This window comes from Heterocephalus glaber, unplaced genomic scaffold, assembly GCF_053883595.1.
Source record: "Heterocephalus glaber isolate CG9 unplaced genomic scaffold, H.glaber_assembly_v1.0 deba00000594, whole genome shotgun sequence".
Classification (NCBI taxonomy): Eukaryota; Metazoa; Chordata; class Mammalia; order Rodentia; family Bathyergidae; genus Heterocephalus; species Heterocephalus glaber.
The window spans coordinates 34,301,074-34,313,993 of NW_028258151.1; the positions used below are offsets into that span (position 1 = coordinate 34,301,074).

General features: G+C 60.2%; 1 long non-coding RNA gene across 1 annotated transcript; it reads left to right on the top strand.

The window, feature by feature from the left end:
• Nucleotides 1-6,222: 6,222 nt before the first annotated feature.
• Nucleotides 6,223-10,990, top strand: LOC147829574 (uncharacterized). Its single transcript, XR_015448874.1, has 2 exons — nt 6,223-6,308; nt 9,830-10,990. It is a non-coding gene; the product is annotated as an uncharacterized LOC147829574 (long non-coding RNA).
• Nucleotides 10,991-12,920: the final 1,930 nt, after the last annotated feature.

Genomic DNA, 12,920 nt, shown 5'->3' on the forward strand with positions numbered 1-12,920 from the left:
CCCTCATGTTACTTGTGATTTAGAGAGGCTTGGCCCACCGGGGCCCAGGGAAGTTGAACCTGGGCCCTGGGCAGCTGAGACCCAGGCCTGGCTGGGTGCACGCGGGGAGGGTGGCCTTGGCCGAGTCCCCGGGGTCCCCTGCTCGCCCTCCTCTGCCCTGTCCGAAGCCGCAGGCCTCCTAGGCGCTATTTTACAGAAGCCAGACAGGAGCCCGCGGTCCGGACCTCCAGGTCTCCCCGGGCCCCGGCTGGAGCCCAGGCCTTTGGGCCCTGAGCTGGACCGGCCCCTCCCGCCCCAGAGCCGCGGCTCGCGTTCCCAGAAGCTCTTTCTCAATCTCCCGGCAGCCGCGCGGCCCGGCCCCCACCACACGCCTCTCCTCCGAGGCCGCGGGCTCCTCCAGGCTGCCCCTCGGACTGCGGCCTCCTCTGTCCGCCCACGGTGCCATAGCTCCTGCCCCCACCCACGGACCCGGGCGCCAGGGCCTCCTGAGTCCTGGGGCTGGGATCGCGGCTCCTGCTGACCAGGCTGAGGATGGGCGCTCACCTCCCGCCACATCACTCAGCCTCCTGCACCTCAAACCCACCACCACCCACAGCGACTTCCGCCCGACACCACGGCAGCCCACACCCCGGCTGCTCCCGGAGGACGGCGTCCCCGCGCCACGGCCGCCACCCCTGCTGTCTGGACATCCGGGGTCTCCGCCCACAGCAGGCCTGTGGGCCCCGGCGGGCGAGCCCTTTCCTCCCGGGCTCCGGCCCGGTCCGCAGCAGGTCGCCAGCCACACTGGGCAGCGTGGCTCGTAGGACAGACGGTGGATGTGCGAAAGCCTTTGGCTGCATGGGGGGGGGGGGGCAGTCAGTGCACAGTGCACGTTCCCCCGTCAGCCTCTCCAAAGCTCCTGGAGCCCCGCGGAGACGGGAGCGCAGCTCTGAGCCCTGGATGCTGATCCCATCCCTGCCCTTGGGTTCACTGGCTGCTCAGGCCTCAGTGTCCACATCCACAAACTGGGGACAACAGGGCTGCTGCCCGGGTTCTGAGGACCAGGTGAGAAAGCAGCATGCTGGCTTAGTTCCCAGAGCCCATGGCGGGCCTGCTCAGGGCCTCCTGGGAAGGCTGGAATTCGGGGACCTGGGGGATCCCAGGCACCACATCCCAGCCTGGTCTGCTGGCGAGTTCCAGGGGCAAGGCCTCGAGGGTCTCTCCCTCCTGGAAGAAGGCCAGACCTGGGGAAGGGTGAGCAGCATCCTTTGGAAAAAAACAAGGAAAACTAAGACTTGTTGAGCTCCCACCATGGGCTCTGGGGCACTGCTGTTTGGTTTGTTTTGTTTTTTGAGACAGGATCTCACTATGAAGTTCAGGCTGGCCTCAAACTCATGGCAATCCTCCTGCCTCGGCCTCCTGAAGGATGGGACTGCAGGCATGTGCCACCACTCCCAGCATTGACAGGGTCTCTTTATGTAGCCCAGGTTGCTCTCAAACTGGAGATCCTCCTGCCTCAGCCTCTCTGCCTGGCTCTGGCACATTGTGTCATCACTAACCCTATGGGCAGGAATTATCTCCACTGTACACACAAGAAACGGGGCTCACAGTGGATATCCCAGGGGCCGGGATCGGGATTTGGCCCTGCTGGTCTTGCTCCGAAGCCTGCGCTCAGCCCAGAGCCATCGAGCTATGGCCAAGGTCTATGTGGGGCACCAGTGAGGGAGGTGCTGAGTTCAGGGTCCTGGGTAGAAGTCAGGCGACCCAGAGTGCTGGCGGCGGGAGGCCAGGCCCAGAAGGGTTAAGGGCTCCAGGCCCTGAGTGAATCACAGGCTCCGCAGCCAGCAATGGAAATTCCCTGTGCATGGCGTGTGGTCACCCAGAAAAGGGAAACGGTGCTTTTCGGAGCTGAGGACAGCGGGGGCCGAAGCCTAGGAGCAGACGTTTGCCAGGGTGGGGCTGGCCAGGGAGGCCCGGCCTGTGGATCTGTTCAAGTGTTAGGTGGGAAGGGGAGGTGAGGAGCCACAAGGCTGGGCCCAGGACTTGTCATACTATGGTGTGTCCATGGGCCTTGACGGGTGGATAGGAGTTCCCTAGGCCCAGAACAAGGAAGACTCCAGGCCAGGAGAACTTCGAAGCCAAGGCACGAGAGTATGACTCATCATGGAGCTCCTATGCCCTTGGCTATTGCTGGAAAACTCCTTCCTGTCCCTCAGGGCCCACCCGAGGCGTGCCTCTATCAAGGCAGCACCTGCTGCTCTCTGCAGCCCTTACCCTCCGGCTCCTCAGTGCGGAGATGTTGGGGAAGGGACAGGCAGGGTGGCGGGAGACCTGGGGTACACGGCTGGCTTTGTGCTGAGCTCTGGGGAGCCCTGCCCCTGCCCTGTCCCTGTGCTGGCCAATGCCATCCTCCCAGGAGGGAGACTGAGACACAGGGCGGACCCAGGGGCAGTCAGAGGAAGACAGAAGAGCATGGATCTCAGATTTTCCAAGCCCAGATCTCTAGCTGTGTGGCCTCAGTCTGGGCAAAGCTCAGTTTCTCCTTCATGATAGAGAAGACGGAAGGGGCTTTTTCTGGGGCCAGAACAGATGGGTGTGAATGTCCCCCAGAGAGGTGAAGGGGACCGTCTGCCATCAGGGACACCCGAGTCGCCTGCTCTGAGGCCTGCTGCAGCCTCCTGGCCCATGCCTGCCATCCCTGCCGTGTCTGAACCACATGGGTCTCTGGGGCCCGCACAGGATCCCGACACAGATCCCACAGGCCACCCTGAGCGTGGCCCGGAAGCCAATGCTGTGCAGGCTCAGGTGCCTCCGCTCCCCAGCTTTCCTGACCCCCATGCATCCACCACGAAGGTCCAGCTGGTCCCAGCAGCAGGGCGAGCCGGCCTGGGCTGGAGCCTTTCCAGGCGAGAAGGGGAACCGAGAACTGCGGGAATGGGGCTCGGCGGCCAGGGTGGGCCAGGCTGAAGGAGGGGCCGCTCCTGGGAGCATAGACTTTGGGGGTCCCAGGGCGAGGAGGAGAAGGGGACCCTGGGGAGGTGGCCTTGGGGGTGGGGGTGACCGTGAGGGGCCTGCGGGTGTCCAGGGCTGCTGGGCCCCGGGAGGCTGGGGAGCTGTGTGGGAAGGGAAAGCGGAAGCCCCGGAGGGGCTGGGCTGCGGGGGACACAGTGGGAGTGGGGGCTGGGGGCTGGAGCCGCCTTGGCTGCGGCCACTTCGCTGCTCCCGGTTTCGGTTTGTAAATAGCTGCTGGCTCCGTGCAGGCGGGATGGGCCCAGTCCTTTAGTGGCCTGTGTCCAGGAGGCCCAGGTCTCGGGGGAGGGGACAGAAACTCAAACCTGAGCCTCGAGGGCCCTGGGGGTGGCCAGCCCGGGCAGCTGTGGCCCAAGGGGGACTCTGGTGGCCCCGCTCCAGGCAGCCCAACCTGTGGTCACTGAGGTAATGCAGCTGGGCCCAGGAGCTGCAGAACTTGATGACTCGGGCACCGGGCTCATTTATTTATAACCAGGCCTCTGCGGCCACTGCAGCTGCCAGGCTGCCAACTCAGCACTCGGGCGAGGACAGCGAGGGCCAGGCTGGCCTGGTGGCCACTCCGTCCAGGCCTCTTGGGCTAGGACTGTCCCTGCGCTGTGATGGGGAGGTCTTGGGCAGAGGTCTTGGATGGAGGTGGCATCTCTGAGGCTCTGGGACCCGGGCATAGGCTGAACTCCGAGAAAGGACAGACGGGCCAGTCCCAGGGTGCGGGCCCAGCCGTGCTGCAGGAGGCTGGTGCTGTCAGCAAGCCAAGCCAGAAGCACAGTCATCAACTTCCCCGACTGCAACATCAACTTAAAACCGAAACACGCAGATCCGGGAAGAGGCCATGCCCATCCCAGCCCGGCCCTGGGGACCCTCGAGGCTCCATCCCTTAGCACACAGGAGGCCTGGCCCTGCCCCACCCAGCCTCCTGCCAGGACCCCTGTGCCATGCAGGTGGCCAGGTCCTTTGCTAGGCTCACAGGGGTACAGCAGTTCATAGCTTTCCTCCATTCGCATCCTTCTGGATCAACTCGTCACTCCCTCCTGTCCCTCTGTCCATCAGCACCTGTCTGTACAATCTGGCCCTGGCCCTGCCACCTCCAGGCCTGGTTCTGTTCTGGCGCCTGGCCTGGTACCTCGTTTTCCTGCCCATCACCTCTCCAGTTTCCTTCAGTGCCGACCCCAGAACATAGGCTCCTGGCATCCAGAGCTCAGTGGAGGTCAGAAGTAGGGGAGAAATTGGTGAGGAATTTTACATCACAGTGGCCATGATACCACACAAAAGAGGAAACCGAGGCCCGAGTGGGCTGCCAGGGCCAGCAGCGATCAACAAGCAAAGGACAAGCTGAAGCCATAGCCACATGCCTGAGACTCAGCCCTCAGCCTGGGCCTGGGTTTGCTGACAGACCACCAGGCTGGCCAGAGTTGTGGCCCTGCCTGGCCCTTGCTCTGGTGGCAGCTGTTGGCAAGGCAAGGATGGGGCTTGGCATGGGGGGACTCAGGCCATCACCTGCCAGGTCTGGGCCTGGGGGTGGCAGGGTCAGGCTGCCCAGCCTGGAGCCACCCTGGCTGCAGCTGCCCTGTTTCCACATCGGCAGCAGCAGGACCGGCGCCTGAGAAAACAGGAAGCGCCCGGCCACCACAGGAAGTGTGTGCACGCCGCCTCCCACCCCCAGCCCATTGCAAAACGCCAACAGCCCCATTACCACAGGCACCGCACAGGGGCTGGGGCAAAGCGGGGCTGGACACAGACTCTGGCCCTGGCGCCTCGGCCAGGCCTGGGGAGGGGGATTCCCCACCGATACCTGGAGGACCCCAAAGACTCTGGGCCGCACGACTCAGGCCTTCTGTCCTCTGGGTTCCGGCCCAGTGCCACACTGGCCTGAGCCTGGCCTATGTTGGCCACCCTTCATCAAAAGGTGGGGTCAAGGGTCACAGAGAAGCCATCTCTCTGACCTTGGCATTTGAGGGTGCTGCTAGCCTCCAGACCCTGACAAGGCCCCATTCCCAAGCTTCGCTTCGGCCGTTGGCCCAGGGTGAGCCACCCCAGGGCCCCAGGGAGCTGCTGCTGTCAGAGCCACACCTGCCACTCAGCCAGCCCCGTCCCCTCCTCCCTGCTCCCTGCTCACCTCTCCATGCTGGCCCCCGAGCCCTGGCCTCAGGAGGAGACGGGAGCAGCAGGCCAAGGCCCGGAGCCTGGGGACGCCTGTGTTCCTCCAGCCCCGGGGGACAGCAAGGAAAAGAGAAGAGAGTAGAGCATTTCATGGCTATAATAAATCAAAGGGGGAAGTCGGAGCAGGAGAAATAAGAAACTTCCCTACCCTGGGCACAGGGACCTGGCAGGCAGCAGCCCCCAGGGTGCCCCAAGCCTGCCCTCCTTCCTCCTGCCCCCCTGGCCAGTGCCCAGGTCTTGCCCGTCAGGAGAGCCCTCCTTCCCGTGTCCTGGTCCCAGGCCCGAGATTCTGAGGCCCAGGAACCCCAGGCTGTGAGCTGCTGGAGGAGCGGTGCCCTCTCTATGCCAAGGGCTTCAGGATGGGGGCGAGGCAGCCTGGGGGTGCTGCATGGTGAGCTGTCAGTGGACAGAGGCCCTGAGAAGACGAGGAGCTGGCCCTGAACTGTGACAATGACACATTGTCCCTGCTTTTCCCCAAAACCCTGGAGCCTCAGTGTGGCACAGGCACAGATGTACCAGGCGTGTGTCCCGGAGGGGCCACCAGGAAGAAGGATGAGAGGGGAAACTCTTAAAAAGGGGAGCCCCTCGTATTAAACAGAAGGATGAAAACTTGTACGAGGTTTTAAGATAAAAGAAATTTCAAAGCTGGGAGTGATGGCACACACGCCTGTCATCCCAGCACTCGGGAGGCTGAGGCAGGAGGATTGCCTCAAATTTGAGGCCAGCCAGAACTACATACGACACTGTCTCAACAAAACAACAAAATTTTTTTTTTAAGTTGGCTAGTTTGGGGGACCACTCCCAGCCTGCTACTCTGCTGTGGGGTGCATGGCCGGAGGCTCCAGACCCCTCTACTTGGAGCTCACCTGAGCTGGTGAGGTCACCCCTCACTCCAGCTCTCTCCTGTCCTGTGAGCCACTGCTCCTCCCCGCCCTGGGCCTCCTGGTGCCACTTCTAGACAGCTGCCACCCTGCAGCTCTAGGGACACAGTGGGCACCACCAGGGTCCCGGCAAGCCTCAGTTTCCTCACCAGGGGGCCGGGAGCACCGCTTCCCACCTTAGCAAGCAGGAAAAGGAAGTGGCGGTGACTGGAGTCCGGCTGTGGAGCTACAGACCCCGAGCATGCGCAGCCTGTGACCTGGGTAAGCGCCCTGGCCTGAGCCTGTTCCTGACTGGAAAACAGGGGAGGCCCACCCCAAATGTCTGCAGTGAGGGACCAACAAGGTTGTGGATGGGGCCTGGGGCGACCATGCTGTGCCCCTCCATCACCCCGAGGCCCTCACTCTCCCCTCCTAGCCTCTCATCTGCCCGAGTCAGGTGGGAACCTGGGCTCCCCGGCTTTTGGAGCACTCGGACCCTTGCCCCCTGCCCCTTCCTGTCTGGGATGCTGCTGCAGCTGGGCTTCTCAGCCCCGGCACGGAGATTGTGGAGGCCCCACTTCCGCACTGGCAGGACCCCCCACTTCTGCTCACATACCTTGCCAGCCACCGGGTACTTCACAAACACAGCATCTTCAGTTCTCACAGTTGCAGGGTTCTCCTCATTTCTTAGAAAACTGAGGCTCACAGAGCCAGGTGTGGTAGCACACGCTTGTAATCCCAGTATTTGGGAGGCTGAGGCAGGAGGATCACCTCAAATTTGAGGCCAGCCTGGGCTCATAGCGAGTTCAAACCCAGCCCACAGATGCGACCTGTGGCTAGAAAGAGGTGGCTCCGCCATGACAGAAGGGTTGGGAGTCCCAGCCCTGGGCCCTGCAGGAAAACTGCAGGCTCAGGTGCGTGAACACAGAGGATGCAAGCCCAGCCTCCGGGGTGAAGCCCCCACGGCCTTCGCTCAGCAGGACAGTGGGGCACCAGGCCAGGGGCGTCCCTTGCAGCTAGAGCTGGTTTTAAATCCCAGCTCTGCAGCTACTGAGGGGCTACACCCTGGACGGGGACTGGACCCCCACAGGGTGCAACAAGCCCCCTGGGGCCTGGAGACATCACCAGGGAAACCCATCTCCCACAGCCAGGGGCTCGGCCCTTCCACACACTTTCTGCCCGAGTCACTGTCCTTGTGTCACGGGTGACAAACCCAGGAGAGGGGGACCTGGCCAGGCCGAGCCCTTGTCCTATCTGATGCCACGCACAGTGCCCTACCCTGAGCAAGGAGCCTCCCTTTCCTCCTAGCAACTGTCCCCTGCCTGTACCCAGATGTCTTGGGGTACAGCACTCCCCAAATGCTGGCCGCCCTTGCTCCCCGTTGGGAACCACTGCCTGGCCACGCTGGGAGCTGGGAACAGCGGGCAGCCTCCTGCAGGGGGGAGAGGGGAGAGGGGTGCAAGCCCTTCCTGGGGCTCCCCAGTGGGGAACAGCAGGGGCGGGCGGGGACCCTAAGGAGGCCGATCCCAAGGGAAGTCAGGAGGGGGGGGCGGGGTCACCCACGGAGGCCTCTATCCCCAGTAGCCCTGGGGGCGCCGGGGCTCCCGCCCCTTTCCAGCAGAGGTCACCGAAGCGTGACGTCCCCTGTCCCGTGTGGCCGTCCACAGGCGGGGTGGCCCCTCCCCCGCCGTCCCTTGGGTCCCCGCCAGGGTCCCCGTCTCGCCGCATCCCCGGCCTCCGCCTTATCGGGCCCGGCAGCTTCCGCCGCCCCCGGCCCGGGACCAGAGGGGGTGGGGGCGGGGCCGCCAGGTGCGGCGGAAGCGCGGGGTCCCCTGCGCCCCAGCAGAGGGGCAGCCGGAGGTCAGCGCCTCAAGAGCCCGCGCACCGCCCAGAGAAAGGGCAGAGAAAGGGGAGACCCGAGAGAAAGTGAAAAGCAGCCTCAGCTAGAGGAGCTGTGCGCCCGCGGGGGAGGGGCGCCCCCAAAATTGACCCGTGCAGGGCCCCAGAATCAGTGCCTGCGGGGCGCTCGCCCATCTCCAGCTGGAGACCAGGCAGGTCGGAGAGAGGAAGGGAAGGCGCTGTCCAACGGCCACCTAAGGGCGCTGGCCTGGGGGATGCAAATGAAGGGCACCCAGGGTGCTGTTTTGCACCTCCTGAAGGGCAGGGTTGAGAAGCCCGGGCCACAGGGGCCGCAAGGCGCAGCCGGACAGAGCGCAGCTGCAGACGCCCCTAGCGGCTGATTTTGCAAGGCCAAGTCGCGGGCTGTGACGGGGCGCTGGAGGGGCCGGGACGACGTCCCCACTCCTGCCCCGAGCAATCCCGGAAATGGCCGCGTGCCCCCGATCCACACAGCGGGGATGAATGAACCAGAGATTCATTCCCACCGTAAGCAGCAGGCGGCAGAGGAAGCAGGTGACCCTCTGTGTCACACAGTGTCACGGTGACTCAGTCCCACCCCGCAGTTCCCAAAGGCAAATACCCTTTGGTGAAGTTCAAAGCCAGCCAGATCCTACCTTTATAAACAACACCATTGGTGCCTTCCCTCTCCTGCTTCTGCTATTAGGGAAGGGTCTCCACCTAAGGGACAAAAGAAGTTATGCAAACTCAGAAAATGTAGTTGGCTTAAAAGGAACACATAAAATAATCTGCCTTCCCCTGTACTATAAATTGTTCAAAATATAACGGGAAATATACTATTCAAAATATCCACAAAAATTGCTGGGTGTGGTGGCACATGCCTGTAATCCCAGCACTCAAGAGGCTGAGGCAGGAGGATCACAGAGTTTGAGGCCAGCCTGGGCTACATAGTGAGTTCAAGGCCAGCCTGAATTACAGAGTGAGACCCTGACTCAAAATGCAAAACAAAAAAACAAAACGAAACAAAAATATCCACAAAAATGTAAACTATCTAGAACTAAACTTGTTAATAATTATGTAGGGCCAGGCTTGGTGGCACAGGTCTATAATCTCAGCTTCTCAGGAGGCTGAGGCAAGAGGATCAAAAGTTCCAGGCCAGCCTGGGCAGCTTAGAGAGGGCTGGGGATGTAGAAAAGGCAACTCAGACTAAAGATTGTCTAGGCACGCTCAGAGATGTGAGGAGACTATTTTAAAAAAAAGAGCTGAGCGTGACAACACACCTGTAGCCTCAGCTAACCTGGGAGGCAGGAGGAATGAAAGTTCAAGGCCAGCCTGCACAACTCAGTAAGGCTCTGTTTCAAAATAAAATAAAACAAAACAAAATAAAATAAAAGGCTGGGGATTTAGCTCAGTGGTTTCCCCGCCTGCTTCGCACGTGCAAGGACCCAAGTTTGATCCCCGGTACCAAAAAAAAAAAGGGTTGGTTCCCTGGCAGAGCATGTGCCTAGCATCATGTGTGAGGCCCTGGTTACACACACACACACACACACACACACACACACACACAAAACCCATCATTATCACACTCAGGTTTCCTCAAGCAGGAGTCAAGGAGATGGGATGAGGGAGGGGTGACCCACGAGGAAATACAGAAATAAACACAGAAATTAAATAAAAGAAGCCAGGCATGGTGGCACGGGCCTGTGATCCCAGCACTCTGGAGGCTGAGGCAGGAGGATCACCCTGAGTTCGAGGCCAGCCTGGGCTATGCGGGGAGACCCTGTCTCTAAAAAAAACTGAAAGAGAGAGAGGGGGAGAAAAGAGAGCCCTATATGGGCTGAGGTGATAGAAGCATGAGGATTTCATCCGTTAGGACAAAGGAAAGGGAGACTTTAAATCCATCGTAGACTTTTATTCAGAGTGTGACCAAAGTTTGTTCTTTCCAGAATCCTGCACTGGAAGAGCAGGAGGCTTGCGGGTGCCAGGGACAGGGCCAAGAGTCCCAAAGACAGTGGACACTGAGCTCTGAGGCCGGACTGATGGAGAAGGCTCCAGGGAGGAGGAGGCCCAGTAAGCAAGATGGATTTCGTCAGGGTCTGACGGTGCACGCCTGTCTCCTCAGCACTCTGGGAGGCTGAGGCAGGACGACCCCAAGTTCAAGCCTGGGCAACGTGGTGACTCAGCAAAGACCCTGTCTCAAAATAAAAAATGAAAAAGGGCTGGAGATGTAGCTCAGTGAGAAGGCCCTCAGTTCAATCCCCAAGGCCACCAAAAATAAACCAAAAAGGAAAGAAAGAAAATAAACCCTGCTCAGACAGGGGCGGTCCCAGCCCGTGCCTTCAATGGAGCTGTTCTTTTCATTGCATTAACGTGGTTTTTACACCCAAGTGCCTGTGCACAGAGAGAATATTAACATCTACCCCCGACGTGTGAAACTCCCTACTGTCAGGAGTAGTTCTAAGCGCTATGTGTTCATTCATCCAATCCTCACAACAGTCCGACACAGTGACCTGCTTTGTGGAAGAGGGAACCGAGGCACAGGGGTTAACTAATTTCCCCCAGGAAGTGGGGCACAAAGCCAGACCAGAGACAGAAGCACAGACAGACACAGAGGCAGAGACAGACAGATATTATAGCTATAGAAAGATTTTGTGTATATATATATATATTTTGGTAATTTTGTGTATATTGATGTACAAATTTACATGACCTGCCAGGCGTGGTTGCACACACCTATGATCCCAGCACTCAGGAGGCTGAGGCGGGAGCATCGTGGTGAGTTCGAGACCGGCCTGGGCTACATAGCAAGACCCTGTCTCAAAAAAAAAAAAAAAATTATATAACTGCATTATTAAGCCAGGGTGATTACATCTTCATCTTCAATATTTTTTTTTTCAGTACCAGGGACGGAACGCAGGATCTTATTCTTGCCAGACAGGTGCAGCATCACTGAGCTACATCCCCCAGCCCTCATCTCCTTCAGGATTTATCATTTCCGGGCCAGGGACGTAGCCCAGTGGCACCACCCCCGCCAAGCAAGATCCTGAGTTCAATCCCCAGTACCGGAAAAAAAATAAAATTTATCATTTGCGTTGGGAGCCTACAAACTCCTCTCTTCTAGTTCTTTAAAATATATAAAAAGTTGAGTGACATGGCATGGGCCTGTAGTCCCAGCTACTCCAGGCTGAGACAGGATGGGCTGGGGCCAGGAGTGGAGACCAACCTGGGCAACGTAATAAAATAGATACGGAATCGCTGCAAACTGCGGTCACTTACTGTGCTGCCCACCGCTCACGCTTCTTCCTCCTCTCTGCCTTCATTTTGGTGGCTCCTTCTACGTCCCTCTCCCTCTGCCTTCTGAGAGTGCCTGCTGTGCTACTCTACTAGTGTTTTCATATCCAAGCCTGTATTTTATTTATTTATTTAGTTAGTTCCTTTGTTTTTTGGTACGGGAGATCGAACTCGGGTCCTTGCGCTTGCGCAGCAGAACCACTGAGCTAAATCCCCGTCTCAAGCCTGTGTTTTAGACAGCCACACATGGGTCCCCTGCTCTGTACCTGGTCAGCTCTCCCTGGTTCATGGTTCCATCCCCATCTCCGAGTTGCTTTTTTTTTTTTTTTTCTTTTTTTGGTACCAGGGATCGAACTCGGGTCCTTGAGCTTGCGAGGTAAGCGGCGGATCCACTGAGCTAAATCCCCGGCCCGCTTTTCTTTTGTTTTTTTTGAAACAGGTTTTCCCTATATAGCCCAAGCTAACTCTCAGCGATCCTCCTGTCTCAGCCTCCAGAGTGCAAACGCTGAGATCCCAGGTGTGCACTGCCACGCCCGCCGGACATTAGTTTCTTTAATCCGATAGTCTGAGGGTAGAAATCCCAGGCCGAGTGGGAGGAAAGGGCAGTGAGTGAGTGGGCAGTGGCATTTCGGCCCGTCCTGGCCCATTCCTTGCCCAGCGACCGGAATGCTGACGGTATTATTATGAAATCATTTGCGTACTGTGAAGCGCTTTGCATACGAGGGCACTATCTGCTCGTGGGGAGCATCCCAGCGGTCCCGCGCAGCATCACCGAGTCTCCCCCTGCTCTAGGCCCCTCGCCTGGGCTTCCACTCGGACACCTGCGGAGCTGCGCGTACCGTGGGCGGAGGGAGCTGGGCCTGAGGTAGGACTGGCGCCGGCGCAGGGGCGCCCTAGTGCCCTCCGCGGTAAGCACAGCCCCAGCCGGGCACAGCCCCGCCCCGCCGAGCAGCCGGTGCCTTTCCTGAGCGCCCCCAGGCTGCCGCCCCACAGAGCCAGGCGATGTCACAGGTCCTGGGTGTTAATTCGAGCTCTGCCGTCCGTGCCATCGTGTGCGCCTAGGCTAAGGAGAACACGAGGACTGGGAGAGACACTGCACGGCCAAGTAGACGGCACGTAGTAGGTGTTCAGGAAGCCTCGGTTGCCGTGGTAACACACAAAGCGCCCCGCTGGTCTGCGAGAAGAGGTTTGGTGTTCTGAGGAGCAGGGCCGAGCCACCCGGGGTTGGACCCCAAAGGGTTACAAGTCCTGGAGACAGTGGCCTGAGGTTCCCAGTGAAAAACCAAAGCATAAAAATAATTCGATGAGTAAGAATAAAATTCCCTCTTCTGCGGCTCCTGGCCAGGCCCCTCCCTGCGGCAGGCACTTCCCCTTTCCCTGCGCGTGGAGCGGCGGCCCGGGCGATCCGGGGGAGCGCCCAGCGTCCTGCCCTCCCCGCTGGCGGCGGCCCAGCGCGCCCCCGTGCGGCCGCCAGCGAAACTGCTCGCCGGGGGAGAAGCCGCGGCCAGACCCGCAAGCACAGCCGCGCCGTCGATCGCGGTCCCAGCGGGCCTCCACCCTCGCCCGGGCTGAGCCCGACACCCGTGGAGCTCCCACTTCCGCCCGGCTCTCCCTCCCCCGCCCCCTCCCGCGAGCTAGCCCGAGCGGAAGTACGCTGTCCGCTCGGGTCCCCCATAGTCCCGAGGCGGAAGTGCACTCGGGCGCTGCTCCGGGTGCCCCAGCGAGGCGCGGCACGCTGGGTTCCGG